Raw genomic sequence first — 25,823 nt, forward strand, 5'->3', positions numbered from 1 at the left:
CTTAAGAACGGGATTGCTAGTGCTCAGAACTACCCTGCCAACAATTAAAATCTCCTCTAATTTGCTATCCTTTCTTCTGTGACATTGTAAAACTTTTAAGCAGTTTGTGTTGATATAGAGCTAAGATTCTGCAAGTATTCAGTATCCTCGGATTTCTGTTCTAAGAACTCTGGACATGTCCCAGTACATTTTCCATACTGTGGAACTTCTGAAGCACTGAGATAGAAAGACTTTGCATGTAGACTAGACAGCACCTTTAGCCCTATTATGCATATGAGCAGTAGAAAGTAGAAGGGAGTCACCAGGAGCCAGTGTATATTTGCGAAAATGGTTCAATGGTTAAAAATATGACAATTGCTTGTCTAAGTCAGGAGCATAGTTATCCAATTTTTAAGTATAAAGTGGACTTTTTATTTGTTAGAAAATTTTTACACAAGCAAGAACAATTATAAAGCTGTAGATCTGTAAAGAAAGACTATTAATAAAGCAAAAATGGTACATTTTAACCCCTTTTGTGGGTTTCCCTCATGTCTCTTTGGAATACTATACCCCTGTATAGCTTTCAAGAAATCCAAAATGTAATATATCTCAGAATTAAGACCAAAAACAGAACCAAGAGCAAAATATTTAGTGTAAACCAAATATGTGCAAATGTGACCTGTGTACTAATACAGCAATCTAATGTGCTATTGTTTAGCCTCTAGGTGGCTCATAAGATCAGATACAAAAGAATAATAACATAAGTATGTGAACCACAGTGCATTTAAATAAAAATGAAAAAAAGTGACATGTGCTCTTCAAAACTGTGCTCAGGGCATTTGAGGGAAACCAAAAGCTACAGAGGGAATGTTAAAGGAGACCCTTATTTAGCGCCCTGCTCCTGAAGAGCAGACGCTATTCTTTTGAAATTTAAGTTAGTTGAAGCTACAGTTTGGATCAGCATATTATTACCTAAATTTACTTGTTTCTGTACAAGTTTGGCTGGACTGTGCAAATTTCTATCCGACCATGGGTGGTGCTGTTACCATTGGAGGATGTAGTAAATACAGTCTGGTTGGACATCTTGAATACTCTTTGCTCAGAGATAGTTCGGTGGGAGTGTTTCATCCACCATGCATTCTGGGTAGGGGTATTTAAGGAGCAGACACCATGTTGTAAGGGTTGGCGCTTCCTGTCCTCATGGCCCTCCTGGCCTGGGGAATTGCTGTTGCTTAAAATTCTGCCTTGAGGTTGGCGGACCCAAGGCTCAGCTACTCAAAAGAAGACCTAGAGTTTTAGTGGCCTATTGGTCCATAAGGTGGTCTCTTTGCTGTCTGGCCTGCTGGAAGAAGCAGGGGATTGTAGTCACCAGGGGAGGACTCTTCAGGAGAGGACCGAGCTTAAGGCTGGTATCTTGAGAAGAGCCTGGGAACTCAGTCGGAGACGCATCTGGGATCAAGCATAGCAATCAGTTCATTCAAGATTGTCAGGTCTGTGGCAGAGACCATATCAAGCACAGCAATCAGTTCATTTAAGATTGTCAGGTCTGTGGCAGAGACCGTGTTCGAGCATCACATCGGCTGCTAGGTTGGTGGGAGAGACCTATCCGATGGTTGCTAAATCCAGCTGTGGAAGTGCTGTTCGCTGAATATAGTCATTACCTTTAACCATAAGATTCAAGATACCTGAATCCCTTTCATCCTCTATCCTGCTATTACATATTTTGTTTCTTTAATAAAACTTGGAAAAAGGACTAAGTGTTGGCACCAGTGCTTCCAATTGAGTAACTACTATGGGACACCTATGATGAACACTGTGGAGATGGTAACGGTAAGCCTAAATCAAAATATCAGCAGCTCCTTCAGGGGTAAGTGCTACATGTGGGGGCTCGAGTCCGGGATTTACGGTTACCTATAGCAACTAAAGGAACTTTTTGCCAAGGAATTAATGCAATAGAGGATTTTGGACTTTGCCATTTTATTTTTCCTTCAACACGGGATTGGTTATGGGTTAAGGTACTAGCGCATCGGCTGTGGGCGGAGTCAAGAAAGCCTGGGAGTTGCGTGACCAGAGGAGCCAGTGGGAGGAGTTGTACAAACTACGTGTTGAGTGAGACACAGCGTGGTCTGGAAAAAGGCAGAGAAGGAAGGTCCTGCTGACTCGTCTCCATTTTCCGAATGCCAGGAATGCAGTCTGCTATGGGGCCCAGAATGTTCACTGGGGGTACCACTACGAGTATCAGACTGCCTGGAACGTTGCTGACGGACACGGGGATTCGCTTACAACCGCATTGGCATTTCATCCTGTATACAATGGGAGATTCAGAGGCTCTGGGAATACTGTGTAACAGATGCGAGGGACTGGTCACAAGTCCTTGGCCGTTTGTTCGATGCCTGCTCTGCGGGGAGTATCTGTCCACTGTGGAACAACCCACCGTGTCGCCCCGGGCCTACCGGATGGATTGGGCCACAGGCCTCGCCACTGAAGAGACTGTTACATTTAATCTTGCAGTCAGGCCTACACTCTCAAAGCCTGCTACGCTAAATGTTCCTGAGAGAGATGGTGCTGTAACTACCACTGAGGAACCGACAGTGGACATTGCTACTACCATCACTTCTACCATTACCGATCTTGCTGTTCCTACTCAAAAGGTCGGGTACGTGAAAGCCTCCCACAGCCGCGGTTTACCTCAGAGATTGCCTGAACCGGATCCACAGAAGGAGTCCACGTCAGGAACGGATGAGATCTCAGGGGACATTGTGCATGGGGGGACTGTTTGCCGATGCACGCCTGCGGAGGAGTTGCGGGACTCGGAAATAGACTCTCTCCTCAGATCTTTCAGGAGATGATGATCTCTTTGAAACTATGTCCCAGGAGATGCTGTGGGTGAATAGTGACGATGTCGCCGCAACATTTAACTTGTCTGACTGGGCAGCTGTGAACTCGAGGAGCACATCACCTCGGGTTGAAACCCCTACAATTTCTAGCGGGACTTTGTCTAAAAATGCTGGTCAGTCCGGATCAAACAAATAATCTCTCTTGCCATGGTGCACAAATCCCCAGTTTCATGTGTTCCTTCTGGTCTGGGAAGTTTCTGTTCCTTACCAAGGCTTGCTCGATCTCAACAGCTGTTAAACAAGCGAGTGGCCACAGAATATGGACTTGAATTTCCGTACGTTCCCAGGGATATCATGCAAGAGATAGAGGGAAACAGAGAGAGCTGGTATAGTGAAGACATTTGGGACTATTTGAAAGTACCAAAGCCTTTTAGAAAGCCAGGAAGTTCTTCGGTGATGGATGATCGGTTTGCCGGATGCCTGTTGCATTGGAGCTATGGGAGGCATATATATATATGCAGATAAAGTTGTTATCTGTCGGCCGGGAAAAGACAACAACGTATACTTCATCACCACAGTAGATGTACAAGGGAAAGCTGTGACTTTGCCTGTTCCCCATTTTTATTGGTGATCGATTCTGGTAATTGTTTCTGTTGGTGTCAGTCTAAGAAGAAAACTATTTTTCTTTCTTCAAAGCAAGGACTATGGGGAATAGTTAGTTAGTGTCAGTTGACAGAGAAACTGCGTGTCAAGGTTTTCAAAATATTTCAACACTTGCCTAAGAGGACTTGCACTGCAATAACTTCTGCCACTAGATGGTAGCAGTCTGCCCAACAAGGTTGAACTTTTTGCACTTTATTATTACTCATAAAAAAAATAATATAATAAATCATGACGAGAAAGAAAATTCCATTTTCCAGGAAATGGAGTTTTGCTTCTTGCAAGAAAGGTACAGACTCGTGAATTTCTGTTTGTTTTCGGTGTGTTTTGTTTCAGATTCAACCGGATCGTCTGACAAGCAACCGGGAAATCATGGGAAAGTGTAACTGTACTTTCTTTTTCATGTGTGATGCTGTTAACCATTTAATGTGTTGTAACCTTACCCTACTCCTTTCTACTGAAATGTTGGGATTCAGGTATTTGACTCTCAAGATTGAGTTACATTTTTGTTTCCTTCCCGACGATGGGGACATCGTCTATTATTGGTGGGGGGAATATGTAGCGCCCTGCTTCTGAAGAGCAGACGCTATTCTTTTGAAACTTAAGTTAGTTGAAGCTACAGTTTGGCTCAGCTTATTATTACCTAAATTTACTGGTTTCTGTACCAGTTTGGCTGGACTGTGCAAATTTCCATCCGACCATGGGTGGTGCTGTTACCATTGGAGGATGTAGTAAATGCAGTCTGGTTGGACATATTGAATACTCTTTGCTCAGAGATAGTTTGGTGTGAGTGGTTCATCCACCATGCATTCTGGGTAGGGGTATTTAAGGAGCAGACACCATGTTGTAATGGTTGGCGCTTCCTGTCCTCATGGCCCTCCTGGCCTGGGGAATTGCTGTTGCTTAAAATTCTGCCTTGAGGTTGGCGGACCCCAGGCTCAGCTACTCAAAAGAAGGCCCAGAGTTTTAGTGGCCTATTGGTCCATAAGATGGTGTCTTTGCTGTCTGGCCTGCGGGAAGAAGCAAGGGATTGTAGTCACCAGGGGAGGACTCTTCAGGAGAGAACCGAGCATAAGGCTGGTATCTTGAGAAGAGCCTGGGAACTCAGTAGGAGACGCATCTGTGATCAAGCATAGCAATTAGTTCATTCAAGATTGTCAGGTCTGTTCGAGCATCACATCGGCTGCTAGGTTGGTGAGAGAGACCTATCCTATGTGATGGTTGCTAAATCCAGCTGTGGAAGTGCTGTTCACTGGATATAGGAATTACCTTTAACCGTAAGATTCAAGATACCTGAATCCCTTTCACCCTCTATCCTGCTATTGCATATTTTGTTTCTTTAATAAAACTTAGAAAAAAGACTAAGTGTTGGCGCCAGGGCTTCCAATTGAGTAACTACTATGGGACCCCTATGACGAAAACTGTGGAGATGGTAATGGTAAGCCCAAATCAAAATATCAGCAGGTCTTTCAGGGATAAGTGGTACACTTATATCTTATACTGCAAGCACGGAAACAGCTGACACAGGAAAAAAGCCTTTTGTTTGCTACACAGTTGCAGATACTGTGAAAGCGTAATACCCCTGCTTGGGGCGAATGGTTACAGTGAGTGCATTACCTATAGGGCACCCATAAGAAGTACTGAGCACAGTTTTGAAGAGCACCTGTCACTTTTTTCATTTTTATTTTTATTTATTTTCATTGATTTTTGCATTTTGCATCATAACCACATATGGACTATTTTTGAACTCTATATTTAGTAGTATATAATATTTACATTTGATACATGGGAGAATCATTTAGGCACGCATTTAAAGGGCACATGTCACTTTGAAATATGTTTTGATTTTTTTAAGCAAACGCACTGTGGTTCACATACATATGTTATTATTCTTTTGTATCTGATCTTATGAGCCACACCGAGGCTAAACAATAGCACATTAAAGTGCTGTATTAGTACACAGGTCACATTTGCACATATTTGGTTTACACTAAATATTTTGCTCTTGGTTCTATTTTTGTTTTTGGTCTTATTTCTGAGATATATTACATTTGGGATTTAGATGCTCATCTATTATATTATTATTTATTTAAGGTACCCATATAGTGCCATCAATTTTACGCAGCATTCCACACTCACATTGGTCCCTACCCTCAAGGAGCCTGCAATCCAAGGTCCCCAACTCACATTCATATACTAGGGCCAATTTTGGACAGAAGCCAATTAACCTACCAGCATATCTTTGGAGTGTGGGAGGAAACTGGAGTACCTAGAGGAAACCCACGCAGGCACAGGGAGAACATGCAAACTCCAGGCAGGTAGTGTCGTGGTTGGGATTCGAACCAATGACCCTTTTTACTGCTAGTTGAGAGTGCTACTCACTACACCACTGTGCCGCCCTATGTGACACTGCACCCCAGAACAGTGCCACCTCTACCCCCCTCTTTTATACATTCATTATTTACATTCCACTTTGGTGGATGTATTGGTAGAGGCAGCAGTTCTCTTCCCTTTTTTTCCATAAGCGCGGGACTCCAAAAACTTTTCACACACCTTTGGAATACTATACGTATGTTAAACTGCAAGGTATCAACTGATCAGCTCATATCAGCACCTTGTCTAGGTAGCTATGCACATTACAATCTTAATATACAACCCTTTTAGATTTACCACCAGCTATTTTGTGTAAAGGCCTACCTGACTGAATATAAAATACATTATTTATCGCCATGGTAAAGTTGAATATTTTTAGCAATTTTTTCTGGTAGGGTTCATGGCTAACATTTGATTTATTAAGGATATTTTTTTTTTAAATCATGTATTTTGACAGTATTCACGCTTGCAAATATCTAACCTAACATAAAGTGTAGCTATAACCCAGACTTTTTTTCAGATATAGTAGGAAATAATTAAAACCCCTGCCAGGTTTTTTGTTGCTGTCAATGTATTATAGTAACATTTTCCTTTTATTTCTTGTTCCAGAGGAAATGCAAAAGAAATTTAGAGGAATTCTTCCAGTGTGAGGGGAATTTCCCTCTTAAGCCTCGTACACACGATCGGATTTTCCGTCGGGAATTGTGTGATGACAGGCTGTTGGCGGAAAATCCGACCGTTTGTACACTCCTTCGGACAATTGTTGTCGGATTTTCCGGGGACAAATGTTGGATGGCAGGATTTAAAATTTTCCACGGACAAATGTCTGTTGTCGGATTTTCCGAGCATGTGTACACAAGTCCGTTGGACAAAAGTACAGTACAAACACACATGCTCGGAAGCAAGGACGAGCTGGAAGCAGTCAGTCTTGTAAACTAGCGTTTGTAATGGAGAATTAACATTCGTGATGTAGCAAATTATGATATCACAAAATGCAGCGCACATTCTTTTCTTTAACCGCTTCAGCCCCGGAAGATTTTACCCCCTTCCTGACCGGAGCAATTTTTGTGATTCGGCACTGCATCGTTTTAACTGACAATTGCGCAGTCATGCGACGTTGTACCCAAACAAAATTGACATCCTTTTTCCCACAAATAGAGCTTTCTTTTGGTGGTATTTGATCATCTCTGCGGTTTTTATTTTTTGCGCTATAAACAAAAAACTGCAACAATTTTGAAAAAAACACAATATTTTGTACTTTTTGCTATATATAATAACTATCCCCATTTTTTTTAAAAAGCTAATTTTTTCTCAATTTAGGCCGATATGTATTCTACATATTTTTGGTAATAAAAATTGCAATAAGCGTATACAAAATAGGGGATAGATTTATAGTATTTTTATTATTATTATTTTTTTACTAGTAATGGCGGTGATCTGCGATTTTTATCATGACTGCAACATTATGGCGGACACATCGGACAATTTTGACACATTTTTGGGACCATTGGCATTAATACAGCGATTAGTGCTATAAAAATGCATCGATTACTGTAAAAATGTAACTGGCAGTGAAGGGGTTAAAACTAGGGGGCGATTAAGGGGTTCATTGTGTTCCCTAGTGGGTGTTCTAACTGAAGGGGGATGGGACTGACTAGGGGAGATGACAGATCGCTGTTCATACTTTGTATGAACAGACGATCTGTCACTCCTCCCCTCAGAGAACCGGGATCTCTGTGTTTACACACAGAGATCCCGGTTCTCGCCGTGTTAGGAGCTATTGCGGGAGCCCAGCGGCCATCGAGACCGCCGGGCACTCACATTGGCTCCAGGGGAGAGCTGCGGGCATGCGGGCATGCGGGCTTGCCCCTAGTGGCCACCAGAAGGAGCGACGTAACATAACGGTGATTCGCCTGCCCATGCCATTCTGCAGCAGTACAACTGCTGGTCGGCAAGCGGTTAATGGGATAATAATGAAGCTGCTTTGCTGGTGATACTGATGGAGTTATGACAAACGTATTTTAAAAGGCTTTTATTTTGTAGTGATATCAAGAATAATATTATTATGCTTTTTTTTTTTCTTTTTTTTTTGGCAAGTTACCACAATACCATTATCCCTTAGTTTTTAAGATCAAAGATACAACTATGTTGGTGTTCCTTGTCAATTTTACATTGTATTTTTTTTAAATATAACTGCCTACTCCCAAACTGTAATTTGAAGTAAAACAAATAGCAAAGTATTATTCTCCACAATTTTTTTATTGTGCATTAAAAAAAGAAAAAGATAAAATTAGACATGCTATCTGCCAATAGAACTTGACCAAAAAGTGCATTCTATGCACCCAAAAATATAGAAAATATAACAAATCAAATCATTATTCAACCAAAAAATAAAATAAAAGCCTCATGCATGTGTCCTGCTTCTTAATATAGGGGGTCAACAATGCCAAGAGTTAGTGAAAGCAGGGGTCCGTCATCAGGAGATAATTCTGAAAATCATCCGGATTATTCTCCTGGAGCTCCTGCAGCAAAGGCATATGACATAATTCGTCACGATTAATAAAGCAACCAATTTTTGGTCCAACAAATCCTCCTCCTCCTGTTCCTGGACTGGACTTGGGTCAAAGCAATAACTTCAAGGCCAATAATAAATAACACGTTATCTCCTCCGATTCTGCAACATGTCTGGTTGACGAACGGCCGTTCAGAAACCAACTGAAAAGCGCAAAATGAAAAGTGCAAATCAACACTCACCAAACTTCTACTAACACAAAATTAGCAGAAGGAGCCCAAAGGGTGATGCTAAAGAGCTGAAAAACCATGTAGTACGTCACCATATTTGTGTTTGTTGGCTGACAATTCCTTGCCGTTTGTATGCAAGACAAAATCCAAGCACACGCCTTCGGACAAAAGTCAGAGGTTTTGTCTGCGGAAAATCCGATCATGTCTACGAGGCTTAAGACAGTTGTCCTTGGGAATAATGTTCCCATTGCAAGACTTTGCCATACCCCTTTTTCTTGGGACAGCCCTAAAACTTTGGATTTCCCCTCTCTTGCGTTCTCATTGATAAAGATAAATGACATTAATAAAAACTTGACAAGGGGTCTAATTCTTCTCCACTTTTTCCTACAGATATACTTTACACTGTTAAAGATGCATTGATTCTGTTGTAGATACAGAGGTTTGTTTTTAGTTAGAGAATATCTCCTGAGCTCAGCTGGTTATCCAAGTCCATTCGGCTCAGCCTACAGACAAAGTGATTGTGTGTATAAATATCTGGTATTTATTAGCAAAGTCTACCAGTACAAGTTTTTTTAAAGCCTTTCTCTGTATAAGGTTGGGCAAAAAAAAATTAAAAGCATTCTGCAGCAGGGACTGAGGAAAACCCCCTTAGTCCAGGAGCACAGAGAGGGACAGATGAAGGCCCACAGGACATTGTGAGAACCCAGGAACAATGAAAGGCAGAAAGTAAAGAGGGGGTAGGGAATGAGACTTGAGTTTGTAAACCTGAGACAACGTCTCTTGCATTCAGACATCAGGGATGTGCTGTAAAAGCTCCAAGTGTCTGCAAAGGCACAAAGGGCTCCCAAACCTTCATTCCAAGGTAGCTTTCTTAGCAGGTATGATTGACTTGGAGTTGAGGATTTGGATGAGGAACCAGCCATGATTTTAAAGGCTCAGTTCTTTCCAGAAATTAGCCTACGCAGTCATGGGGCTACAGTAGATTTATAAAAGCTGTGCAGCTTTATACAATGTTCTTGAACTTTACTTTTATCCCTGTAGGCCATTAGGGTCCTCAGAAGTCTGGCCTAAAAACTTCCAGTTGGCAACCCCCATGTCCTGACTTGTTGCTAGAAAAGGAAAACCACTGGTCTTTACCTCTCTAATGCTGGGAGTGAGTATCCAACAGTTTTCATGTCCTAGTAACAAGTCAGGACGTGGGGGTTGCTGACTGGAAGTTTTTAGGCCAGACTTCTGGGCAACCCAAATAGTTTACAGAGATGAAAATAAAATGAATTAAAATTTTACAAAGCTGAACAGTTTTCTTTAAGTTCTACTGGAACCCTTTGACTGCATAAGCTATTTTCTGGAAAAGGTGAACATATCCTTCAAGGATAGTCAAAGAAGGACTCCAAGGAAGGAACAAATAGAGATGATTTGCAAGTCAGTGAGAACGGAGCAAGAGAAAAGAAAAGTAGTGTAGGGCTGGGCATGACAGTGTGTTAAGGGGAGACAATAACGGTTAATAGGTAAAGTGCTGAGAGGGGAGGGGATAGAGAGGAAAGTACGTGGGGGAGTGGTGGTATTTAAGATGGCAGGGCCAGGCTGGTGGACAGTAAGCTGAGGAAGGAGAAAGAAGGAGGCAGTTTTATCTCACTGCTTCTCCAACATGGCTGAGATCGATTTCATACTGGCTCGGTTGCGGGAGGGGCAGGCGAGCAGGGGACCAGAATGGCAGCACAGCCAGGTCGCGGCCCTCATAGAAGACCAGGCGAGCGGGTCAGTGCAGGGAAGTGAGGCATCCCCACACGCTCTTAGGTCTCGGCCTCTGGCGCGTTTTTCCCCAAGGCCTGCATCTAGGCCTGTGCGCCACCCCAGGAGCCCTCTGGGGGACCTATCTGCTCCACCAGCAAAACGAAGCCAGCAGACCACCACAGCAGGGCCCATGCAGACTACACGCCGCTGGCCAGCTCGGTGGGCGGGGCCACAGGCTGTCATGGTGCCGCTTTCCCACCCGCGAATCGCGGGACTATTGTACTATCGCCCCCCCCGCTGCTGGGCAGTGGGAAGTGAGGCAAAGCGGCAGAGGACAACAGGCTGACCAGGGCTTAGCATGCAAATGCCTGCGTGGAACTACAGCAGGGGCGGAGCTTCGGGGACGAGACGGGCCCCACAGCAGAGGGATTCCACAGCCTCCAGGACCTCTTCATCTGATCTGGGATGACAGGTTGGAAGGTGAGGTGTTAGAGGAGGAGGAGTCACAGGAACGAGAGTCGGCGAGGGAGGCAAGCGCATCGGCTGTTGGGGGTGCTCCCGGTCAGCCCGGCAAGTCCACTAATGTTACTACTGTTTCTCTGTCAGATGCTTTGAGTGATTTGTTAGGAGTAGGAAAAGGGGGTGCATCAAGTGCAGCTGTCCGCTCGTCGCGTACAGCGGGGGGATGCCAGCCAGCAACTGGCGGGCAGTGGGCCTGCCAGTTTGGGGTCAGAGGCACAGCTATGGGGGGCCTGTGGGCTTTGGTGGGCCGTTTTGAGGGGGGGCAGGGGCAGCCCCCTCAAATGGCCCCATGGGCAAACACAGAGAGCGTGGCCATGGGGGATGGCGGGGAGCTGACCCTGGCCGGGGTGTCAAGGGCCTTAGGGGTCCCTACGGTGGCAACTTCTGGGCTATCGTGATCAGGGTCCAGCACCGAGAAGGCAGGTGAAAAAGGGGGGTCTCTGGAGGTTACTGGTAGGACGGATGTGGTGAGGATTGCGGACACGGCAAAATGTGAGGTGTACGTGTGCTTTGAGGGTCCGCTGGGAGCACATTTGAAGCAGGAGGTCCGGGATAAGATTTGCAAGGGTGAGTATGTGGAGATCTTCTCGTTATTCCCCTTGGAAAAATTTTTAACTTGGATAGGGTCAAACCTGATGACTCCAAGAAAGAGGATGAGGAGAAGAGGAGGCACAGGTTGATCCCGTGCACGTTCCTTAACTGGCTACAGGCGTTCGCCATTATGGCGAGTGTCATTGGTGAGAAGGACCCCGAACATCATTCAGCATTGTTCTGTTATATGGATGCCATTGGGGAAGCACACAGTTTGTACGGGGGTTCTGCTTGGCTGAGGTATGATGAACAGTTTAGACAGCGCAGGGCGGTCCATCCATCTCTTCGCTGGGATCATAAAGACATTAGCCTGTGGATGCGGCTTATGCTGTAGGCGAGGGCCCTGACTCATTTCTTCAGGGGGGGGCCGGGGGTACACCTTCCTCAGGACTGCCGGTCGGAAAAAAATGAGGGGTGTGTAGTCAGTACAACGAGAGCTCCTGTATGTTCGGGGGTCTTGCCGATTTAAGCACTAGTTTTTAGGGTGTGGGGGAGCCCATACATTGTGCCAGTGCTTCAAGAGAGGGAAGCGAACTGGTGAGCCTGCTCACAAAAGGGACGACTCCGGTGAGGGGGGAAAGGATGCAGCCTTTCTTAAGTAGGTACCCGGATAGGGAAGCGGCTATGCTGCTTGCCTCAGGATTTCGGGACAGTTTTAAGATCCATTCATTGGCGGTGGTTCCCCCGGTGGCGAGGAATTTGAAATCGGCTTTGCAGCATCAAAGGGTGGTTGCAGAAAAATTGGCAAAAGAGGTTGCGCTAGGTCGCATGGGGGGACCGTTCGCGGTTAAATCTTTGCCGGACCTGGTGGTGTCTCCGTCGGGGGTAGTGCCCAAGAAGGAACCCAACATGTTCCGCCTCATTCACCACTTATCTTACCCAAAAGGGGGTTCTGTCAATGATTTCATCGACCCTGACGCGTGCACTGTGTCCTATACTTCATTTGACGCGGCTGTCAGGTGGGTTAGGCACATGGGAAGGGGGCGCTTATGGCAAAATCAGACATAGAATTTGCATTCCGCTTGCTTCCAGTTCATCCAGATAGCTTCCATCTGCTGGGATGCTGCTGGCAGAAGCAGTTTTACGTGGGCTGATGCTTGCCCATGGGTTGCTCCATTTCCTGCGCAATGTTTGAGGCGTTCAGTTCTTTTTTAGAGTGGGTGGTTAGGGACGTGTCGGGCCTTGATTCAGTCATACATTATTTGGATGACTTTCTCTGCATAGGGCCCCCTTCCTCCGGTGTATGTGCGATTCTACTCCCTACGTTGCAGCACATTACAGGAAGGTTCGGAATGCCGTTGGCAGCTGAAAAACAGAAGGCCCAATGACGGAACTTTTTAGGCATTGTGATCGATGCGGTGGCAATGGAGTGTCGCCTACCAAGAGGTAAGTTGGAGGCCTTGGGTGGAAGCAGGGTTCCTTCGTAACCTGGTGCTACTGAAACTTTTTCCAGTGGTGCTGGCTATGGAGCTGTGGAGTCATGCCGGAACCTTGTGACAACATGAGTGTGGTTCAAGTGGTCAACCGCATGTCCACGTCATCACAACCGGTCATATGGCTATTGCGTCATTTGGTGTTGCGGTGCTTGCAATTGAACATTTTTCTTTATGCTGTTCATATCCCGGGCATCGACAACACGCTGGCTGACTCCTTGTCTCGATTTCAGTGGGACAAGTTCAGAGAGCTGTCTCCGACCACGGAGGAGGAAGGAGTTCCTTGCCCGGGCTGGATTTGGGAGCTGGCCTTGGAGTCGCCGCGGGATGAATTTGCCAGTCAGTGAGTGAGTCCACATGGGCGGCTTACGCGAAGGTATGGAAGGAATGGTTGGTTTTGGTGCAGGAAGCTGGGGTTGGCACGGACGGGTCAGAGGTAAGGTTGTTGGTTTTGTACTTTGTTTCCAGGAACATGGAAAGCAGGGGGGTCGGTGTCTGCCATTGAGTGTAAGCTGGCGGGTTTGTCATTTTTCTTTAAATAACTGGGGGGGGATTGGACTAAAGATTTCTGGGTTAGACAAGCAATAAAAAGTTACCGTAACGTTCACAGAAAAAAAGATGCGCAGCGACCTGTCACTTTTTCTAATCTGCTGTCCATCTGTAAGACTTTCGGGTTGGTGTGTACCTCGAGTTATGAGGGTTCGCTCTTTACAGCAGCTTTTTCTTTGGCGTTTTATGGGGCATTTTGCATCGGGGAATTGGTGAGCCCATCTCTGCATTTGGCGGGTGGGCTTTTGGAACAGGACGTGCGGGTGGAGGACGACAGGGTGTGTTTGCGGCTGCGCAAGTCCAAAACTGACCAGAAGGGTAGAGGGGTGTATGTGTTGTTGTTCACATTACCGGGGTCCAAGGTATGCCCTGTGGAAGTGGTAAGGGAATTTCTAAGGGTTAGACCTGCTGGGGGGGCCGTTCCTGCGGCATGAGGATGGGTCCTATTTGTCAAAGTTCCAGTTTATATTGGTGTTCCGGAAATGCCTCAGGGGGGCAGGGTTGGATTGGGCCAGATATGCTTCACACTCCTTCCGCATCGGGATGGCTACTGAAGCTGCCAGATGTGGGTTGGATGAGGCGGCTGTGCAGGGGGATTGGTAGGTGGGAATCGAGGAGATTCCGTACTTACATACAGCCTCAACTGGTGGTGGAATTTAAAAAAATGCATGCGTGGGTAGGCTGGACTCACATGCTGTGCTGTTTGTTGATTAAGGGGTACGTTGTTTTAGTGTTGATGCTACCTTTGTTTTGTTCGTCTTTTCATTTCAGATGGATGGCCTATACGCCTCGTCTGGATCCTTGGTTACTCGTATGTTTGTTGGGGGGCCAGGATAGGAGATGTAAGACCGGATGGCAGACAGTTGGGTATCTCAAGGAAAGAGGCGTATATTCGCTGGCTAGGGATACCCGGGATGATGTGGGGCAGGGTGGTAGTGGAAGTGCAACGTTATGTGCAGTTGGATAGACCGCCAGACGTTTTGGTTGTACATGCTGGGGGGAATGATTTGGGGTCCGAACAGTCAGGGAGCTGATCTTGGACGTCAAGTCAGATTTCGTAAAACTTTGCACGGCTTTTCCTAACACTTTCCAGCTGTGGTTCGACATTGTTGCTCAGACAACGTGGTGCAGGGCGAGGTCCGTGGCGAGAATTAACAAGGCCTGCATACGTGTTAACAAGGTGGTGGGGAGATTTGTGGCTCAGAATGGGGCACATAGAATTAGAAACTAATATGGGCCTGTACTTGCGGAGTGATGGAGTACACCTCTCGGATGTGGGGATTGATCTCTGGGCGCTGGGGCTGCAAGAGGGGATCCAGCGGGCCCTGCGGGTGTGGAGGGGCCCTTAAGAGGAGGGTGGTGCCGTCAAAGACCAACAGACTTGGGTTAAAACAAGTTGTTTACGGATGTCATATTTTTGTTATATATATTTTGATATATTTTGATATTGGAGTTATTTATTTAGATTGTGTTAATAAAAAGAGGCTGTTATGGCCATTTATACTCCAAAATGAAGGTCTCATCATTTGAGGAGGGTAAGAAATGGGGTGTTGGAGTACAAGTGATATAGCAGTAGGAGGTAGGTTGGGTACCTCTGGACTACACTGGTCATGTTTCCTGGTTTTCTTAAGCTGTGAAAGATGGTTACCCTTTTCAAATGGCAACATCCTTAATGATTTCATCCAATGCAAATCTGAAGGGATATAGCCTCTTAAAGGCCATGTAGGTCATTTTTTTTCTTCCAAGCAAATGCTGAAGTCCAGCACTTCATCCAATGGAACCTGCACATATGTACCGACAGTAGACTAATGCAGGACAGCAGACATTAAATCTCTGACATTAAAAGTTTCTCCACCAATCCTAAAAAGAGCGGGGGAAGTAGATTGTGGACTTTAAATGTGCCACAAAGAGAACTTACATAAAAAAAAAAAAAAAAAAAAAAACAATAAACAATTCTATGCTTTATTATACAATTAAAACCATTGGTAAAAGAATATGGAATAATTGCCTTATGTAATGATATGTAAGATATACAGTGTGTGTGTATATATGCACAAATATATTGTCAAAAGTATTGGGATGCCTGCTTTTACACGCACATCCCAGTCTTAGTCCGTAGGGTTCAATATTGAGTTGGCCCACCCTTTGCAGCTATAACAGCTTCAACTCTTCTGGGAATGCTGTCCACAAGGTTTGTTTGGACCATTCTTCCCAAGGAATGTTTGACCATTCTTCCCAAAGCACATTTGGGAGGTCAGGCACTGATGTTGGATGAGAAGGCCTGGCTCACAGTTTCCACTCTAATTCATCCCAAAGATGTTCTGTCGTGTTCAGGGCAGGATTCTGTGCAGGCTAGTTAAGTTCGCAGTCATGTTGGAACAGGAAGGGACCATCCCAAACTGTTCCCAAAAAACTGGGAGCATGAAATTGTCCAAAATGTCTTGGTATGCTGATGCCTTAAGAGTTCCCCTCATTGGAACTAAGGGGCCATCCCAACCCCTGAAAAACAACCCCGTACCATAATCCCCCCTCAGTGATACTGTCCCTCTTGTCTTCCAGTTGGAGCACACGCTTCGTGGAATAATGGACAGGGCACTTGAGGCAGAACAGCGGGAGGAAGAAGAGAACTTCCTTACCTCTCAAGGTCCCCTTTATGCAGATACTAATATTCCTGCAGGCCCGCCGATCACACAGGAAGAAGAAGAGGAGGAGGAAGAGGATTGTGTCAGCATGGAGGTGGACGATAACACTCAGCATCAGCAGCAGCCTTCAAGGGATCGTTTGCAGTCCCCAGAAACCCATGGAGTTGTATGTGGTTGAGAGGAGGTGGTTGAGGATCATGTGATCCTAAGTGACCCAGAAGACTCAGGATCGAATGCCTCTGCAAACTTACGCTGCATGGCCTCCATGATCCTGCAAAGCCTGCGAAAGGACCCTAGGATTCGTGGTATCAAGGAGAGGGATCATTCTGGTGGAAAGGTCTCCAAGTCTGATCTTGCCACTAGATATTCCTGCACCATGTAATTTAGATGCTGGCAATGGTTGCTGGAACCGATCAGACCTGGGTGCTGAGGACTGAAGAATTGTCTGTAGGCATCGGTCAGCTGGCCACCTTCTCCACCACTCTTTCTGTGACTGAATGAAGCCTCAGCAGCACGTTGTCCAGCACCAGGAAACTGTAACCTCCCAGGCTCTGGAAACACATTGCACAAACCTTTCTGCAAGGCCTCCCGAAGATGTTTCATGCTCTGCTCCCTCTGTGAAGGCTGGATAAGTTCTTCTTGATCCACGTTACAAAGGTAAGGTTGCAGAACTTATCCAGCCTTCGCAGAGGGAGCAGAGCATGAAACATCTTCGGGAGGCCTTGCAGAAAGGTTTGTGCAATGCGTTTCCAGAGCCTGGGAGGTTACAGTTTCCTGGTGCTGGACAACGTGCTGCTGAGGCTTCATTCAGTCACAGAAAGAGTGGTGGAGAAGGTGGCCAGCTGACCGATGCCTACAGACAATTCTTCAGTCCTCAGCACCCAGGTCTGATCGGTTCCAGCAACCATTGCCAGCATCTAAATTACATGGTGCAGGAATATCTAGTGGCAAGATCAGACTTGGAGACCTTTCCACCAGAACACCCACTGGGTTACTGGGTCTTGAGGATGGACCACTGGCCAGAGCTTGCTCAATATGCAATTGAGCTACTGGCCTGTCCTGCATCCAGCATTTTTTCTGAATGCACATTCAGTGCTGCTGGAGGCTTTGTAATCGATCACAGAGTGCGCCTGTCCACAGACTCTGTTGATCGGCTCACATTCATAAAAATGAATCAGTCTTGGATCACCATCTACCAAGCATCTGATGCTGATATAACTGATTTTTCTATGGATGTGGGATCCCTTGAAGACTGCATATGCTGAGTAGGGATGAGCTTCGAGTTCGAGTTGAACCCATGTTCGACTCGAACATCGTGTGTTCGACCGTTCGCTGAATTGCAAACGTTATGGGCCGTTCGCGCCAAATTCGAGTGGCGCGTCACGGCCAAAAATTCACTGCAGCATCGCAGTGCATTGCTGGCTGATGATTGGCACTATGACCTGCATGCTTGGCCAATCACAGCGCCGTCTGCACAGAGAGCAATAATTGGCCAAAGCCAGGGTGGCTTTGGCCAATTATGGCTCAGGGGGTTTAGTACACGCCCCACACTATATAAGGCCGCCTGCGTGGCGGCCTTGTGTAGTGTGTTGCAATGGCGGAGAGAATTAGACAGAGAGAGAGACAGTGTCATTTGATTTTAGTTAGAGTAGGCAGGCGAGTCAGTTAAGCTACACTTACAGTGTATTGTGTTTATATATATATATATATATATATATATATATATATATATATATATATATATATATATATATGCATCCCAGGTGTCGTGTGTATGTATGTGTGTGTATATATATATATATATATATATATATACACAATGTATTCAGTTTAGCTAGATCCGTTCCTGTTATTCTCTTTCTAATATACAGGCAGGCAGGTGTTTTTACAGTTAGTGTACTGTGTACCCTGCACAGCTGCACCTATAGCAACCTAAAGACAAGTGCTGGTGTTCTTCTTCTGATCCTATTAATACCACAGGCAGGCAGCTTGAAGTATTTACAGTTAGTGTACTGTGTACCCCTGCACAGTTGCACCTATAGCTACCTGAAGACAAGTGCTGGTGTTCTTCTTCTGATCCTATTAATACCACATGCAGGCAGCTTGAAATATTTACAGTTAGTGTACTGTGTACCCCTGCACAGTTGCACCTATAGCTACCTGAAGACAAGTGCTGGTGTTCTTCTTATGATCCTATTAATACCGCAGGCAGGTTGAAGTATTTACAGTTAGTGTACTGTGTACCCCTGCACAGTTGCACCTATAGCTACCTGAAGACAAGTGATGGTGTTGTTCTTCTGATCCTATTAATACCACAGACAGGCAGGTTTAAGTATTTACAGTTAGTGTACTGTGTACCCTGCAGAGTTGCACCTATAGCTACCTGAAGACAAGTGCTGGTGTGCTTCTTCTGATCCTATTAATACCACAGGTAGGCATTTTGCTAGCTGCAGTATAATCAGTATATATATATATATATATATATATATATATATATATATATATATATATATATATATATATATATATATATATATACATACATCCCAGTTTTGTGCAGCTACATCTCACTGCAGGCCATTAGTATGTCTGGAAGGCCAACAAGGAGAGGAAGACAGTCACAAGCCAATAAAAGAGGGCAAGCATGCTCTGTGTCTAGAGGCAACAGTGCTGGTCCTGGACACGGTGCATTCCCATAAGCACGTGGCTGTGGGACACGCTTGTGATTTTTTCGGCGGCTGGCCATGTTGAGCCACAACATGCGGAAGACTTGGTAGAGTGGATGACCAAGCCGTCTTCATCCTCCTCATCCTCTCTCACCCAGGCTCAGGGTACTTTGTCTGGCAAAGCAGCTGCCAACGCGGCCTCTTCCCTCGGCTCAATGGCATCAGTCACTCCTTCCCTAGCCCCATCATGTCCTCCTGAGTCCCCAAAACTGTTTGACTACAGTGTTGGGTACATGCTCCAGGAAGATTCCCAGCGTTTTGAAGGGTCCGATGATGGTACTCAGCTAGAGGAAGGCAGTAATGTGAGCCCAGACAGAGGGGGTGCCCAAGAAGGACAGCAATCTGGCAATCATGTTCCCCCAGCTGCAGCATACTGCCAGGTTTGCTCCAGCGATGAGGAGGGAGGGGATGATGAGGTCACTGACTCCACGTGGGTGCCTGATAGGAGAGAGGAGGAGGCACATCACCAACGAGGCAGGATGCCCTCCAGGGGCCAGCTTAAGGGCAGCACACTGACTGTATCACACCGCAGAGCTCCGCATTTGCAGGGCGCTGCTGTCTCTGCGCATTATTCCAAAAGTTCTTTGGTGTGGGCCTTTTTTTGAGACGAGTGCATCAGAACCCATCTGCCATGCAGTTCGTTGGCAAGCGTACCTAAAAGACCCACACCAAAGAGCAAAGAGGACCTCTCCTTGCTCCTCATCAGCTGGGATCTCCAACCCCACTTTACCTTCAGTCCTCTCTGAGACCTTCACTGAGAGGAATGAAGGTGTAGAATTAGGTGTGTCACATCCAAGTACTTGCAGGCAATCTGCTATCGGTACACCGACGTCAGATTGTACCAGGGAAATTTCCCTGCCCCAGCTGATGCACCGCCGAAAGAAGTTCGCTCCCAGCCATCCACATGCCCAGCGGTTGAAACCTAGCTTGGCTAAATTGCTAGCACTTCAACTGCTGCCTTTTCAGTTGGTAGACTCTGCCCCCTTCCGTGAGTTTGTGGAATGTGCAGTTCCTCAGTAGCAGGTTCCCAAACACCACTTTGTCTCACGGAAGGCGATTTCGGCTCTCTACTGGCATGTGGAAGGCAATGTCTTGGCCTCGCTGGACAGGGCAGTCAGCGGTAAGGTGCATATTACCACTGACTCATGGTCCAGCAGGCATGGACAGGGATGTTACCTATCTTTAATGGCGCATTGGGTGACTCTGCTGGCAGCTGGGAAGGATGCAGGACAATGTGCAGTAGTGTTGGAGGTTGTTCCGCCACCACGCCTCCAAAATGCTACTACTGGTGATTCTGACACACCTCTCTCCTCCACCCCCTCCTCTTCTTCTTCCTCCATGGCCTCTTCCTGTGCTTTGTCCTCGAAACCAGCGGTGCTCCGTAGGCATTCAAGGGGCTATGCAAGTACGCAGGCCAAAAGATGCCATGCATTGCTTGAGCTGGTGTGCTTGGGGGACAGGAGCCACACTGGGGCAGAGATTCTGTCAGCTCTGCAGGGGCAGGCTCAGAGGTGGTTGATGCCACGCCAGCTTAAGGCAGGAATGGTGGTTTGCAACAATGATACCAACCTCCTCTCCGCCCTCCGACAGGGACAACTGACCCATGTGCCCTGTTTGGCTCACGTCCTTAACTTGGTGGTGCAGCGGTTCTTGGGCAGGTACCCGGGCTTACAGGATGTCCTGAGGCAGGCCAGGAAAGTCTGTGGTCAATTCCGCCGGTCCTATAATGCCAGTGCTTGGTTGGCTGACCTCCAAAAGGAATTTAACCTGCCCAAGAACCACCTAATCTGTGACATGCCCACCAGGTGGAACTCAACATTAGCCATGCTGCAGTGGCTGCACATGCAGCAGAGGGCGATCAAGAATGGGTCCAGAAAATCCAAACTTCTCTAGGACTAGAGCCAGGTATCCCCTGTGGACATGTTTAAAGGCCTTCTCTGCGTCTCATGCCAACAGCAGATTAGGCTTTTGCTGGGTCTTGGCTAAATGTATAATGTTTGTCAGCCTCCTAGTAGTGTCAGAGGTTTGATGTCCTTTGGTAAATCCAGTCTGGTCTGGGTGTATCAGAAGGGGTAGTATGTCTATTAGGCGATTGGCTATGATTTTAGCATACAATTTTAGGTTGGAATTTAGAAGTGAAATGAGTCTGAAATTTGCAGGGGTGTTCGGATCTTTCCTTGGCTTGGGTAGAGTTACTATTAGAGCATTAAGCATTTCTGGGGGAAAGGGAGAAGGGGGAAAGGGAGAAGCAGCATAAAATAGTTTTTTTTAGGTAGGGCGTTGAAGAGGAGGTCCACCTAAAAAAAAAATATTAAAAGCCAGCAGCTACAAATACTGCAGCTGCTGACTTTTAATAAATGGACACTTACCTGTCCCAGGGTCCAGCGATGTCGGAAGCCGATCAATCGCTCGGCTCTCGGCAGCTGCCTCCGCCATCCTCAGTGAGGGAATCAGGAAGTGAAGCGTTGCGGCTTCACTTCCCAGTTCCCTACTAGCTAGAGTCTGTTGGTCCACTAGAAACAAATCAATTCTGGTGTATACACGATGTGGGGCAGAGAAGAAAGTGAAATCTTTTTCTCCTGGATGAAAGCACTGCCACACATCGTATAGATCCTGTCTGTGAAGTGCACGTCATGCTGTCGACGTAGTGTCAATGGTTGGGTCTGGTGTGGTATTAAAGTCCCCACAGAGCACCAAAAGGCCCTTTCTGTGAGCACCTATTTTCTGCATTAGTTTGTGAAAGAAGCGGATTTGGTGCGTATTCGGGGCATATACATTCACAATTGTGTATGTAACTAGATTAACATCACATACTAGGATCAGGCAACGGCCCTGAGGATCATTGATTTCCCTGTGCAGGACAAATGCCACAGTGTCTCGTATTGCAGTTAGCACTCCTTTTGCAGTTAGCACTCCTTTTGTTTTAGAGTCTGCTTTGGCGGTAAAAATATAAGGAAAATTTCTGTGTGAACAGTATGGAGGAGATACATTGCAGAAATGTGTTTCCTGAGCACACATGATATTGCTTCTATTGGACAGTTCCTCTTTCCACATGGATTTCCTTTTTACAGGGTGTTTGAGTCCCTTGGTGTTTTATAGACAAAAAATTGATACCCATGGTGGTAAGAGTTTTAGGTGTGGTAGTGGCATGTGTAATATAAATAAAGTTATGTCAAGGGCTCCCTCCTGTGGCTGCTGTGGAAATGGCCGATCAGTTTGTGTGTTGTATTTACTCACTGCGGATCTGAACCTACATTTGGAAGGGCATTCTTTCCTCCAGAACTCGGCTCCTCCAGGGTTTTGTGCTTTATAGAGTCTTCCAGAAAAGGTGCGTGAGGTTTGACACTTAGCTGTGTAATTGCAGAGATAAGAAGAAGAAAGAAAAAAAGTCCAAAAACAGAAAACAGGCAACCTTTCAATCATTTGTTAACCATAACAAGTCCTATAGTGAAACACTTCTGCAAGTGGGATCAGTGGATTATACCTGTGTGCAGCTATCTGCTGCTCAAGTGAGTTGAGGGGTGAGTAAAAGCCTAACAGCTGTTCCGGGTCACCTCGTAAGGGACACATATTGACTCCCGTTTAGTAGTTGTAGTTATATGTGTGATTTGGTGTTTCTTTGTGTAATGGAGCCTACACATGGTCGGACTTTTCGACCGGACCGGTCTGACGGATGCAGACGGACCAAATCCGGCATACAATCTGATTGTGTGTGGGCTTCACCGGACCTCCAGCGGACTTTTCCAGTCGCAAATCTGACGGACTTTAGATTTGGAACAGGCTTCAAATCTTTACGTCGTAACTCCGCTGGACCCAGAAATCTGCTCGTCTGTATGCTAGTCCGACGGACAAAAACCGACGCTAGGGCAGCTATTGGCTACTGGCTATCAACTTCCTTATTTTAGTCCGGTGTAAGTCATCACGTACGAATCCGTCAGACTTTGGTGTGATCGTGTGTATGCAAGTCCGTTCGTTAGAAAGTCCTTCGGAAGTCCGTCAAAAGTCCGTTGAAAGTCCGCTGGAAAGTCTGTCGGACCAGTCTGGTCGAAAAGTCCATCCGTGTGTGTGCAGCATAACTGTTTTCCATTCAGGAGTGGGCACATTCCTATAGGCATTGGCGCTGTTGTCATTACTGGGATCAGGAAGGATTTTCCAATCTGCCAGTAAGGAGATGCCTTTTTCTAGAGATTCCACAACGTATGTTTGGTCATTTTTTTGTGTTGGTTATTTTGGTGGGATAGCCCCATCTGTAAGATATGTTATGGTTTCTGAGGACTTTAGTGATCATGTTCAAGTTGCGCTCTTGCAAAGTATGTTGAGCTAGATCCACATAAAATTGCAGATTCTGGTATTGGGATGGGATTTGCTCTTGTTTGCGCATCACCAGCATTAGTTGTTCCTTTACGTGATAGAAATGGAGGTGTAGAATCACGCCTCTAGGAACTTTTTCAGGAAGGTAGGATGGTTTTGGCAAGAGGTGTATTCTGTAAATGGTAACTTCCATGTCAGAAAGGTCAGGCAAGAGGGATGTGAACAAAGCGGTTGCATAGGACCGTGGTCTGATTGCTGGACAGATTCTGGTATTCCCCTTATTTTTAAGTTGTTCCTTCTAGACCTATCTTCAATATCCGCTAATTTGTTTTTATCCATGCTGATTCTCCTTCTTGTTCCTCGCTTGCGTCTACCAATTAATTTATGGTGGATGCAAATGCCCCCATTTTGCCCTCAATGTGCTCTACCCTGGATTCCACTGCCTTTTTATTTCCCTGCTGAATCCATGCATACAGTTCATCATGTCCGCTTGTAATGTGCTTATCAGCAACACCAGCATATCCTTGAGGACTGTGTCCATTACAGGTTGATTCATAGTGGGAAATGAGGTGATTAATTCAGGGAGTTCCCTTGTGTCATCCCCTGAATCAATGACAGGGCTCATCGTTGGGCTGCATCCATCTCCATCCAGCCTAAATTTAGCCTTGGCTGGGCTCCTTGATGGTGGGGAGGAAGGGAAGGATTGATGACTGTCATGGGGATTCATTATGCTGGGGCGATGTGGCCTTTTTATGTGTTTTGTCCTGATACTTAGAGGCCGTTGCGGAAGAGGATCCAGCGCCATTTTGCCTACCTCCATACTGTGGGTGGGTGAAGAAATCTGTCAGCCGCTGCAGCTTGGATGCTCCTTTTCAGTTGTGAGTCATGGTCTCCTGGTTTGCCCAGGTAGAATCGCCAGTAGGAACAGGTGAAATTGGAGTCTTTTAATGCCGTTTTGTGCCGCTGTGTCCTCGAGTATACCGGAGCTCTGGAATTATGCTGCCATCCGACTCTGTTGCAGGCCATGCCTCCTTTAATGATGGTTTTAATTGTATAATAAATCTTTGGATATTTTAATATGTATTTTCTTTATGTGGCACATTTAAAGTCCCCAACCAACTTCCCCCACCCCTGGTATTTTTGGTGTAGAAACTTTGTATGCTTTGAGTGTATAGGGATGGTGCCCTTAGAGAAATGACAGGGTAGTTTCACCTAAAATACAATAATTAAATCTCCAACATCCCACTACAACTAAAGTTCAGGGCCAATATCATTTGGTACATGCAATCAACAATCTGTTGGTCTATGCCAACATAGATCAGATCTTGTTTAAGGGACTTGCACCAGTCAGTCATAGTTTGACAGAGTAACACTATGGCCAAAACTGGATGTAAAGTGGTAGGTGAATAAGGAAATTGTGGTCCTGGGAAAAGCTTTCATTATCTTGCCGGTAGAGTCCTTGAAAGAAGGAAAATCCCCCATATCAAGTGGAGGTATGTCAAGACAGATTCAGACTTATTGGGGAAAGACACAGTAGAAGGTTTGCAACATCTTCATTCAGTGTTCAAAACCAACAGGGTAATTTGAGGGACTGCCCTCACTGAGCTCCATAATTCCTTCAGATGTAGCTGCCTTCTTGCCCCTTTTTGTAGAGGATTTTTTTTCCCCTCGGCCATGCAGGGGTTCATTTTCAGATTACCCAGCTGGTTTCCAACACTGGCTGTAGATGTTGCAAACCCTCTACTGTATCTTTCCCCGATAAGTCAGAATCTGACTTCTCCTTCTTTCAAGGACCCTACCGGCACGTTGTAAATCCATAGTTGTAACCATAGTTGTAAATCCTGGTTTATATGAAGGTGACAGGTGTGCTGTGGGCAGAACAGGACCCATTGGTGAACTGTGCACTGGGGTCACCCGTGACTGCAGGACTATCCTCCCTCATGTTTAGGGTAAGATATTTAGTACCTACCTGCAACAGGGATAAGCAATATGTAGGCATAAAGTGATACTACAGTCTCAGTTTCTTTTCCTTTAACCACTTAAGGACCAGCCGCCGCAGTTATACTGCGGCAGGTTGCTCCCCTGGGCGAATCGCCATCATGGTGCATCGGCCGCTGTAAGAGCTCTATGGGGCGCGCCCATGACACCAGAGCCGATGCACGTGGCCAGCGGTCATGATGCCCGCCCGCCACCCGCGATCGCTCCCGACAGAAACAAAACGGAGATCTGTTATTGTAAACAGACAGGTTTGCATTCTGTCAGGGGAGGAGAGACAGATCTGCTGTTCCTAATGATTAGGAACACTGACTGGTCTTCTCCTCCAGGCAGTCACCCCCCCCCCCACAGTTAGAACACATTTAACCCCTTGATCACTCCTTCCCTGCCAGTGACATTTATACAGTAATCGGTGGCTATTTTTATCTCTGATTGCTGTATAAATGTCAATGGTCCCAAAAAAGTGTCAAAAGTGTTCCATCTCTCCGCCGCCATGTCGCAGTCCCGCTAAAAATCGCCGATCGCCACCATTACTAGTAAAAAAAAAAAAATTATAATGAAAATGCCATAAATTTATCACCTATTTTGTAGATGCTATAACTTGTGCACAAACCAATCAATATACGCTTATTGCAATTTTTTTACCAAAAATATGTAGAAGATTATAAACCTAAACTGATGAAGAATTTTTTTTGGGGGGGAGATACCGTATTTATCGGCGTATAACAC

At 45.8% G+C, this 25,823-nt stretch overlaps 1 protein-coding gene across 6 annotated transcripts in view; it reads left to right on the plus strand.

The window, feature by feature from the left end:
* The window catches only part of RASGRP2 (RAS guanyl releasing protein 2), a 1,629,940-nt gene that overhangs the window by 1,199,333 nt on the left and 404,784 nt on the right, over nt 1-25,823 (plus strand). The gene's annotated exons all lie outside the window — the stretch shown is intronic.

This window comes from Aquarana catesbeiana, linkage group LG11 (assembly GCF_042186555.1).
Source record: "Aquarana catesbeiana isolate 2022-GZ linkage group LG11, ASM4218655v1, whole genome shotgun sequence".
NCBI lineage: Eukaryota > Metazoa > Chordata > Amphibia > Anura > Ranidae > Aquarana > Aquarana catesbeiana.